Source organism: Osmerus mordax, chromosome 9 (genome assembly GCF_038355195.1).
Source record: "Osmerus mordax isolate fOsmMor3 chromosome 9, fOsmMor3.pri, whole genome shotgun sequence".
NCBI classification, from domain to species: domain Eukaryota; kingdom Metazoa; phylum Chordata; class Actinopteri; order Osmeriformes; family Osmeridae; genus Osmerus; species Osmerus mordax.
In genome coordinates, this window is record NC_090058.1 from 2,040,117 (window position 1) to 2,049,980 (window position 9,864).

The window sequence follows — 9,864 nt, forward strand, 5'->3', positions numbered from 1 at the left end:
GAAGCTGGCCCACCGCTTCCCCCTGCGGTGCGCTTGAATTATGAAGCAACAAGTGGGATTCCATTAACCGTGGAAAAATCATCATAGATCATTTCAAAAGATTCATCAAGGAGAATGGAGCGAGCTCACGTTTATTTTGTCAAGAAATTGCGGCCAATGAGACACAGCGAAACGTCCCAACCAAACCCTAATACCAGGTCTGGAGCGTTCTGGCGGCAGGGAGGGAGGGCAAAGGGTCGCGAGGTCACGTCTCGTAAACGAGCCCCCAGCACGATCCTCACTGGCTATTGAAGTTCTGAGGACCCAAGTGGGCGGGGCTCAGGAACTGGGGTGCCAAAGTAAGCACATTTACTTCTTGCCGTTGACCCCTCATTTTCCAAGATTGCAGAGAAAAAGGTAAACAGATGAACTACATTAATGATGTCCATTCATCATCGAGGAGCCAGCTCTGGTTTCCTCCGTGGTGGGGCCTCAGCTCAGGCTCCCCTCCTGCCACCGGCCAGCTTTGATTAACAATCAGGGCTACCAAGATGAGGTGCTTATGGAGATTGGGAGCAACCATTGATTGCTTACTAACTTTAATGATTGTGGCTATTGTGGTAATTTAATTAATGACATTCGTCTGGCACATGGTATGATTTAAAAACACCTTTGGAAGAGGAGAGAGACGAATTCTGAGTGAAAATGCTGATTTAGAGATTTTTTTTGACGTGAGTTTATAATTTATGAAACTAAGGTTTTGTCCTGCTCTGGCCACCTGGCTAACACCTAAACAGGATATGACACCACCAAACGCCAATACCCTTCCTGTCTCTAATTGACCCGAACAATCTAGAATTCTTTTCTCAGACAACACAGCCTGCAAGGCAAACTCAACATGGATACAGTGTGAAGGGGAAGTGCTCCATTCACGACCAACATACCACTTATTGTTGCTTCGGATCATCATCATTACATCACGACACGCTTGGTTATTTCGACCTCGTCAAATCCTGTTTGCACTTCCCGACCACACTTTGTCACAGCCTCGTCTCCCCTGACTAAGACGCCGTAACACGTCTTCAAGGTGTCAGGTGTCTTCCTGTTTTCCTGCATCGTTCATTCGGCGGCCTGTCATTGTTTCAGGCCGACAGGAAGTCCCTGGGAACCACAACACATGCAGGACCGTCAGAAGGATGTTTTCATTCGTCTGAAGGTGTCATACTGTATTAATGTCACTTCCTTTCCAGAAATCTAAACAGTTGAACAGATTTGAGCATCAGGCTGAAGAATCCAGCATGAAACTAAAACTCAATGCAGCCGTGACCTGGACAACATCGACAAAAGCATTTGTTGAGCGCAGCCTAGAAAGAGAGACATGCGGTGCTCTGAACATACCCAGTAAGAAGTTTCGATTCCTCTCTGTCTTCTGGATCAAAGTTCTCTACTGAACTGTCAGTTACATGTCCATGTTGATCTGCTATCGCTGCTACGTGACACAGTGACAGAAGTGTTCATGAAGCCCTGAACTCTGGCAGTGCAGCTAGAAAGAGGCCAACTCTTCAGGAACAGAGGTCTCCAACCCTGTTCCTGGAGAGCTACCTGCCTTTAGGTTTTTGCTCCAACAACACTTATTTGACCTGATTCAACACTAGTTACCTGACCAACCAACTAGTTATTAGAATCAGGTGTTCTCGATGAGGGATGGAGTGAACACCTACAGGCAGGTATCTCTCCAGGAACAGGTGTTCCAATAACCGTTGATTCCGTCATTGCGGCCGTTGATTGCGTCAAACGATCATTGTCTGTCTCAGATCGTAACAGATTTCGCACGGCAAAGAGGATCGTGTTTCCCAAGGCGGCTGTTGTTGTGAGAGAGGAGTTCCATCACCCTGGCTGGAGGATGCAGGAGGCCTGGGGCAGGAGTCCTGGGGCAGGAGGCCTGGGGCAGGAGGCCTGGGGCAGGAGGCCTGGGGCAGGAGGCTTGGGGCAGGAGGCCTGGGTCAGGAGGCTTGGGGCAGGAGTCCTGGGGCAGGAGGCCTGGGGCAGGAGGCCTGGGGCAGGAGGCCTGGGGCAGGAGTCCTGGGGCAGGAGGCCTGGGTCAGGAGGCCTGGGGCAGGAGGCCTGGGGCAGGAGGCCTGGGGCAGGAGTCCTGGGGCAGGAGGCCTGGGGCAGGAGGCCTGGGGCAGGAGTCCTGGGGCAGGAGTCCTGGGGCAGGAGGCCTGGGTCAGGAGGCCTGGGGCAGGAGGCCTGGGTCAGGAGGAGGAAACACAACATTAAGAGTGAGTTATCATGGCTCATGTGAATGCCAGTTGTTAAAGCTGTTAGGTTTATAAATGAGGAGGCAGTGGGTGTGTGTGTGTGTGTGTGTGTGTGGGGGGGTGTGGGTGTGTGTATGGGTGTGTGTGGTGTAAACTTGAGGAAGCAATCCCACAGTGACAGGGCAGGCTATAACTCATGATCATGATGATGTTTTAAACTCCATTAAGAGGTCCCACATGGTCAGGAACACATATACGTTGGCTAGGGTCATTTCACTTGTGCCATTGAAAAGATCATTAAGACGCTTGCAACATCTCGTCTCATGTTACAATGGCTTTCTTAATCACCTCCTAGGTTGTTTGCAATGTGACCAGCTTGCCATACAGCAGCAGGTGTATTGGGTACTCTTTTAAAATCCTCTTTAAATGACTCTCCCTATCCATTTCAACGTTTAGTACTGTACTGTGGTACACATCCATGTTATCAGAAGAGATTAAGGAGTTAGAGACAACAGGAGACTAATGGAGGAAACATTTTGATAGAGCAGATTACACTGGAGTGATTGACGGCGAGATATGTATTTCTAAAAGTGTCAGGGACCTAACCAAACATGGAGTCTGTCAGAGGACAGTCAGGCTGAGGAGAACACAGTCAGGCTGAGGAGAACACAGTCAGGCTGAGGAGAACACAGTCAGGCTGAGGAGAACAGTCAGGCTGAGGAGAACACAGTCAGGCTGAGGAGAACACAGTCAGGCTGAGGAGAACACAGTCAGGCTGAGGAGAACACAGTCAGGCTGAGGAGAACACAGTCAGGCTGAGGAGAACACAGTCAGGCTGAGGAGAACACAGTCAGGCTGAGGAGAACACAGACCCTCTAAACTTCTCCATGGTTTATTGTTACAGGGGCAGAAAGTTCGTTTTTTGAACCTCAGATTAGTTTATCCTCCCTCAGGGGTTCAATGTAAGAGTTTTGAAAGGTTTCCACACCAAACACACACGCGCCTGTGTACACACACACACACGCACACACACACACACACACACACACACACACACACACACACACAGAGATCCATAAAACAAATGTACCGAAAGTAAATCATCACTAACCATCCGATGCTAATATGACACAGTATGTTTTGTAAAGGATATTACTTTCACAGTTTAATCTACTAAGAACACTGTACAGCAAGGATGGAAAACTGTTCAGTTCATCTAAAACACACAAACTCAGACAGGACAAATAAACTGGGCAATCTGGCCCGAAACTTCTGTACCGACACACCTGAACAGAAATGTGGAGAGCTATGCATGTTTTAATACCGTTATACCTTATAATACCTTTAATGATGTTGAACTAATCATGTTCACTCTCAGAGAGAGGACTGCCTCAAAGACAGTTTGCTCTGACTCGCAACACATCACCTGTTTTACTACTTTACTGTGTACATAGTGTGTTTTTCATTAACTTATACTGCACTATTAAAGAGGTAAGGGTTTAATCCTATCTTCTGCATATTTCAAAAATGAACTGATTTGATTTCAATTTCGGTAGGTGTGGTTTACATTACAAGGTCGGCTGGGTTCACACTGAGCACATACAGTGTGGCGATGACAGCGTTTGACCTGACCTCTGACCTCACATAATGATGAATGTTTCTGATGACTCCATTAACACGCTCTGGGTTCCTGCGGAGGTTAGGAGTGCTAGTTCTGGGAGGGGCAGCAGAAGTAGGCCATAGCCCGAGCAAGTGCGAGGTGAAGTTTATTCACAAACGAGTGTTTACAGGAACTGAAGCCAAGTTAAATTGTGCCTGAGGATTTATTTATGTGTAGAGAAGTACATTCACTCAAATAGCTATAAGCTTGTAGAACAAGCAAAAGAGTGGAGGAGGCGAGGGGAGGAGGACAGGGCAGAAAGCCGGGGGAAGCTAATAACTTAAAATAATAAACGATACAACTGGCCGATGGGAATTTGGCTGCAGTGCCATCTATTATCAGGCCTCGTTTCACTTTATCTGAAAGAGAAAAAAAAACTCCAGCTGACCACTCTTGGGGCTCCTGTGCACTTGCCGGATGGTGGTTTTCATTACTCCTGACAATGTCAGTTTGTTTTCCTCTCTCCGGGCGTGAGTGCTCAAGGAGCATTGCTGCCAGGGAGAGAGCAGAGACAACCAATCCCAGATGGAAGTTTGCCTGGAGGGGACAGCTATTGGACCACCGGGGTGGATGACACAGCAGGACGGTGACACCACGGTGACACCACAGCAATGGGATGCACATGCACAGTATTGACTCAGATGAGATTGTTCAGTTGAACAACAGACCTTTTCGGGACGGTCTACTAAGTCTAGATTTCTGAACTAGTTTCTTGATTCTCTGACAAAGTCAGCATGGCTTTATATTTGTAAGGACAATTTTTCGGTGACGTTCTCCAATGTTTGATTTTCCATTACGCTAAAAGACAATAAACATATAAACAAGCTAGCTCCAGGATGGCGAGGCAGGGGTTGTGAGAAAGACAGGGGTCTGCCCTGGAGTTCTCACCAGCTCTCTCTCTCTCTCTCTCTCTCTCTCTCTCTCTCTCTCTCTCTCTCTCTCTCTCTCTCTCTCTCTCTCTCTCTCTCTCTCTCTCTCTCTCTCTCTCTCTCTCTCTCTCTCTCTCTCTCTCTCTCTCTCTCTCTCTCTCTCTCTCTCTCTCTCTCTCTCTCTCTCTTCTCTCTCTCTCTCTCTCTCTCTCTGTCTCTGTCTCTGTCTCTCTCCCTCTCTATGTACCTCTCTCCTCTCAGTCCCCTCTCTCCTCTCTCTCTCTCCCTCTGCTAACTTTTTCGTTCTGCAAACATTAACAATCACAACAAACCATATGACAGGTTATTGTCAGAAAATCTAGTCATATTGATACAGATTAAGTTATTGGATTAAAGTGATTAGCCGGCTTGAGGACTCCAAACAGAGGCTGATCTGTCTCATAAAGATCCACTTCCAATCCTCTGGAGCTAGCGTATTGAATTGCAGCATAAAACTCTAAATTCCCTTATTACATTTGCAGAGCTTTGGGTAATCCACGGAGCAGAGGGGAGGGATGTGGTATTGAGCTAGGTCTCTTTTCCTTGGCATGGAGAGGGCCAGTTGCCAACTGTGAGGTCCCTGCGGTATCAGCTGATGCAGGGAGAATTTGGGAGGCCGTCTTTTCGCTTCTAACAGAATACCCCCCCCCCCCCCCCCCCCCCCATATCCAGTACAGAATTAAAGTAACTAACCAAGAGAATTCCAGTCACCTACTAGAGCAAATAGAATATCTGGTTTGAGTGTTAACAGCGGTCTGCAGGTGATGCAAAGCAGAAGCTGTGTTTGACACCGTGAGAGTGACAGGGCAACACTTCGTCTGTGAGTGTGTGTGGAAGGGGGCTAATTCTGGTGCTAGAGAAGGCTATGGGGCTAGTCCTGGTGCTAGAGAGGGCTATGGGGTTAGTCCTGGTGTTGGAGAGGGCTGTGGGACTAGTCCTGGTGCTAGAGAGGGCTGGGAGTCTAGTCCTGGTGCTAGAGAGGGCTGGGAGTCTAGTCCTGGTGTTGGAGACGGCTGGGAGTCTAGTCCTGGTGTTGGAGAGGGCTGGGAGTCTAGTCCTGGTGCTAGAGACGGCTGGGAGTCTAGTCCTGGTGTTGGAGAGGGCTGGGAGTCTAGTCCTGGTGCTAGAGAGGGCTGTGGGGCTAGTCATGGTGTTGGAGAGGGCTGGGAGTCTAGTCCTGGTGTTGGAGAGGGCTTTGGGGCTAGTCCTGGTGTTGGAGAGGGCTGGGAGTCTAGTCCTGGTGATAGAGAGGGCTATGGGGCTAGTCCTGGTGTTGGAGAGGGCTGTGAGTCTAGTCCTGGTGTTGGAGAGGGCTGTGGGACTAGTCCTGGTGCTAGAGAGGGCTGGGAGTCTAGTCCTGGTGCTAGAGAGGGCTGGGAGTCTAGTCCTGGTGTTGGAGAGGGCTGGGAGTCTAGTCCTGGTGCTAGAGACGGCTGGGAGTCTAGTCCTGGTGTTGGAGAGGGCTGGGAGTCTAGTCATGGTGCTAGAGAGGGCTGTGGGGCTAGTCCTGGTGTTGGAGAGGGCTGGGAGTCTAGTCCTGGTGATAGAGAGGGCTATGGGGCTAGTCCTGGTGTTGGAGAGGGCTGGGGGCTGGTGTGCAGGGGGACCACAGGGAAAGAGTGGACAGTATTGAACAGACACAGACTGCAGGCTCTGCTCTGACTCTTACATGAAGAGTGTGTGAGAAAGTGAAAACAAGCAGCACTAATCAGGAGGAAAATAAACAGAGTTACACCCCTGGGCGTCCTGGAAGCAGGAGAGGGCAGAGGCCGAGTCAACACGTTACCGATGGTAACGCCGCTTAGTGATCAATGTAGTGACCTGAATTCTGCACAGTACCTACACTGAGTTATGTCATATATAAAATCATGTATATCAAATAACATCGTCCTGATTCACAATGCAGAGGGAATGCAGCAGAACTCTGAAAGCGCATGAGCTGGATGTTTCCGATTACAGGATGTTTCTGACTACAGGATGTTTCAGACTACAGGATGTTTCTGACTACAGGATGTTTCAGACTACAGGATGTTTCTGACTACAGGATGTTTCAGACTACAGGATGTTTCTGACTACAGGATGTTTTAGACTACAGGATGTTTTAGACTACAGGATGTTTCTGACTACAGGATGTTTCTGACTACAGGATGTTTCAGACTACAGGATGTTTTAGACTACAGGATGTTTCAGACTACAGGATGTTTCAGACTACAGGATGTTTTAGACTACAGGATGTTTCAGGCTACAGGATGTTTCAGGCTACAGGATGATAACTGAGAACATTTGATGTAGCTCTTACATCACTACTGACGGATTCCAACATGCACCGTGACGTAAACAACACACATGAACACAGATCATTCAATTTGTGAAACAATCTTAACGACAGTCCTCCAATTGCAAACAATCATCCTTGTTCCTGGATGGGGCTGTCAGTGTCCCTTCTGTCTGACAGAGAGGTTGGGCTTCACAGTTCCAGCCCTGGGGAGTGTGTCACTGGGGACAAGGCAGGGGTAAGGCTGACTGAGGATGCTAGGGGCCAACATGACCCAGGGCCAACAGGGCCCGGAGGGAGCCTGCTAGCGCACCACAAGCCTCCACGGAGCCTGGCTGGTCCGAGAGAGGGACTCCAGTCTAATCTCAGGGATCAGGGGAACTTTCCCATCAAGATGAGAAGCAGATGTCTCTCTCTCTCCCTCTCTCTCTGTCTGCCTGTCTCTGGATCCCGTCTGTGTCTCTCTTTCCCTCTCTCTGTCTGCCTGTCTCTCCCTCTGTCTCTCTGTCTCCCACTCTCTCTCTCTCTCTGTCTCTCTGTCTCTGGCTCCCTCTGTCTCTCTCTCTCTCTCTCTCGCATGCCCATCTGTCTTCCAATCTCCACCTTTCTCCTCCCGCTCTATTTTCCCCTTCTCCTACATCTACTCTCTCACTTTCTCCCTTCTCCTTCACTCCCTCTTCCTCCACTCCCCCGAGCCCCAGGACGGACATGGGAGGAACATGAGCACCCTGGGAAGGGTGGTTGTCCCCAGGCACAGCCACATGACGGAGAGGACGTTCTGTGGGAGGCACGGCCACGGCCGTTAGGTAGCTGTGAGCCTGTGGACCCCTGCCAAGAACTCCAGAACTTTCTCATGGAAAAACGCAAACAAGGCAGTTCTATTAAACCTTGTGTTTCGCAGATTCCCACTTCAGATGAGTAAACTCTGGTTGCCTCTAGGTAGGCAAGGTCTCTAGAACGCCCCCCCCCCCCCCTTTATTATTCTGTCTCCAGTGTTGATCCAGCATGTGAACTCTGACCCCTGGCAGGATATGGATGTATGGAGATCAGAGGGGTAGTGGCTGGAACACTGCTGCCCCAGACTCCAACCTCCCCAAAGCCCTACCCCAGGGGCCTGTGCTGTCGCCACCCACCTTCAGAGCCCGTGGCTCCCCATCTGCACCTGCATCCCTCCTGGGTCAAGGCCCCTGGCCTCCCCCGGCCTCCCCCAGCCTCCCCCGGCCTTCCCCAGGCTCCCTCTGCGCCCAGCCCCTTGGCTCGAGCCCCCGTGTGACTCAGCGCTGACGTCCGTGTCCTCTCTGGCTGCGTAAACAGCCAGGCTTCTGAGGCGTCGTCCTCCCAGAGTTAGTAAACAGCTGAAGGGGGAAGCGGCGTCTCCCTGCGGACCGCAGCAGGGGCTTCATCGCAGGAGACACGGAGGGAAGACAGAGAGGATGGGATGTGTGAGGCCTGTGAGCGATGCTGCTTCATGTCTCAGCGATCAGGCTTTATCAGGAGGTTCCCTTGGAAAATCACGATTACCGTTGACATGCGATCCTTTGGGCAATTTATGTATAGAGTTACAGCCTGAGAATAAACAATTGGAACCACAAATCCATATGATTTATGTATTCTGTGTCGTTGTGATAACAAAGTTTCATAAGAGGCAGGAGAGTTTCGGGGCAGGGGTGAGAGGGGATTCTAGGGCAGCACTTTGCTCAGATGAAACATCTGCTCCACATCTGCATCCTCACACAGCTCCGGGGAAAACAGGAGTTCACCTCTCAGCCATGTCTGCGACAGAGCAGGTGCACCTTATTAACGATCCCTGTTGAATCCTTCTAAAATACAAAACTGAACTGGCTCAGTGCCCGCTGTCGGTCATGTGAGTCCACGAGCGCCCAGACAGTTCAAGGGGGTTTTCCCCACTTGAATACCATGTTTATATCATGTTTTCAGCCCATCCTAAATTTCTCTACTCCTAAAACTGCGAAATTAGGCTGTAAGGCCAAATATACTCAAGTAGGCTGTGTACATGTTCAAGCTGAGCTGTGTCAGAGCCATGGGCCATCTCACCTCTGAAAGCCAGACTAAAGCAGAGTCATGGTTGAGGGTTAGTGAGGATTTTGCCAGCCCAGCCCAGGAGTGTTAATAAGTCTGTGTTTACATTGAACCTCTCTGTGTTTAGGCAGAGTTGAATGGCCAGGATTAAGTAGAGCCTGGTGGTGTTTTGATTGTCTAGCAAGATGCCCAAATACCTCCCCTTCTCCCTCCTTTCCGCCCCTCTCCCTCCTTTTCTCCTCCCCTCTTCCATCCCTCCCTCTCTTTCTCCTCCCTCCCTCCCCCTTCCCCACCTCTCTCCCTCTCTCCTCCCTCCCTTTCTCCTCCCTCTCTCTCTCTCCTCCCTCCCTCCCCCTTCCTCCCTCTCTCTCTCCTCCCTCCCTTTCTCCTTCCTCTCTCTCTCCTCCCCTCCTCCCTCCCTCCCTCTCCTCCTCCCTCTCCTCCTCCATCCTTCCAGTCTGAGCTTGTACCAGAGTAGAATGAGGGCTTGAAGGCCCTGGCACTGGTAAGCCTAGCTCAGGAAGTGCTCAAGAGCTTTCATGTCAGCAGAGTGCGTGGTCTAAATGGCCCAGTCAGCTATAGAGCAGTGGAGGAAATTAAATAGGGGTCTGGAAGACACTTCACATTGGAGGCCTCATCAAAGGCTTGACCCGCATGTATGGAGCATGGTCCTTTTAACAGGAAAGAGGCTTAGTTGAGGCTACATGGGATTGTATGAAACACGACAGACAAGTTGAGCTA